Below are 1,540 nucleotides of genomic sequence, written 5' to 3'. Positions count from 1 at the left end.
GAGGTACTTACCTCTCTTACAGAGATCATTACAGTCTACTTCAGACAAATGAAGTCAGAAGGCAGATGAACTTCCTTCCCAGTACTCACATTAGGACATAATATAGCTCATGAGGCTAGACTTGTCAAGCTGAATTCAAAGGTTTGTGGCTCTTGTACAGGCGATGGCTGAAGGTCAAGTTAGCTTTCCCGATGAAAGATATCTTTTGCCAGACAAAAAGAGCCTGGAGGATGATTAACTTCACACCCAGTTGTCAGAATTGGATCTGCTATAGCTCATTAGAATACTCTGATCAAGCTGAATTGAATGATTTAAGCCTCTAAGATTTGTGATGTGTGAAGTAAATGTCAGTTTAGAGTAGGAAGTAGTAGTATGGTTGTGAAAGTAGTAGTGAAGAACACAATGTTATCTCTGGTTAAATTTAAGTCTAGACTAAAGTACACATTAATAATGGGCAGACAATAATTTCTGATACAAATTCCCATTAGTAAAATTCTTCACATAGATTCCAAGATTCTTAGCTCTGGCTAAAGTGATTAGATGCATGGAACAAATGTGTATTTTCTTACATACTATCAGAAGTGAGAATATTCCCTACTAGTTATCCAAGGATGCAGGGTCCTGTAAAAGTACTATAGGTACCATTGTAATACAAATTACCATTGCTACCAACTTCCAGATACATGGAATACATAGGATGCATGGAGCTGATACTTTTTAACTGAATGCAAATAGCTTTCATTTGACATAAAAGTTGTTTTTGCTAATGAGCTGGAGGAGTAAAATCTAGCTTCTAGTTTTTAAATCTGGAAGTATAGTTGGCTTCTGGGCAGCCATTACATATGGCTGATAGACACCCCTGATCTGAATTCACAAGTATACTTCAGTTGAGCATATTACACCACATAATCCTTTAGATATAAATACTACTCTATATGCTACTGAGATATATGTGTCCTACATAGTTCCATTGCTCCTCTCTCATGACATGGCTATCGAAGAAATTCAGATAATAGATAATAATATTGGGTATTACTGGGATCACTAGAACCAGTTTATTAGCTGAACATATTAGATATTGAAATACCTTCTACTACCATCTTCACCTGATCAAAACCCAATCGAAAATATGTGGTATAAACTAAAATCACAACTCCATAAAGATTTCACAAAAGATGATCTTCAACCTCATAGGGGGGATGAGTATTAGCAGGCACTTTATGAGAAATAGAAGGCTATGGATTAAGGTATAATTGACAGACTCATAGATAGCATGCCAGAGCAGTTAGCAGATATAATTGAGGTGTAGGGTAGCCATATTAAGTAGTAGACGAGAATAGTTTTTATATATAAAGTCACATCTCGCTATTCTGGATGGCCAAAATCCCAAGAATCAATCCAGCATACTAAGGGATCCTGGACAATGAGAAACATTTTAGTAGAAAGAAATTTAGAGTTCACAGAAATTTGTAGACACCGTAAGGTATTTGGATTATCATCTATTCCGCTTGCCATTTCAATTTCACAATTCAGCATCGTG

The sequence above is a fragment of the Tuber melanosporum genome (assembly GCF_000151645.1).
Source record: "Tuber melanosporum whole genome shotgun sequence assembly, scaffold_27, strain Mel28".
NCBI classification, from domain to species: Eukaryota; Fungi; Ascomycota; class Pezizomycetes; order Pezizales; family Tuberaceae; genus Tuber; species Tuber melanosporum.
The sequence above is the reverse complement of the archived record's forward strand: the minus strand, read 5'-3'. Positions refer to the sequence as shown.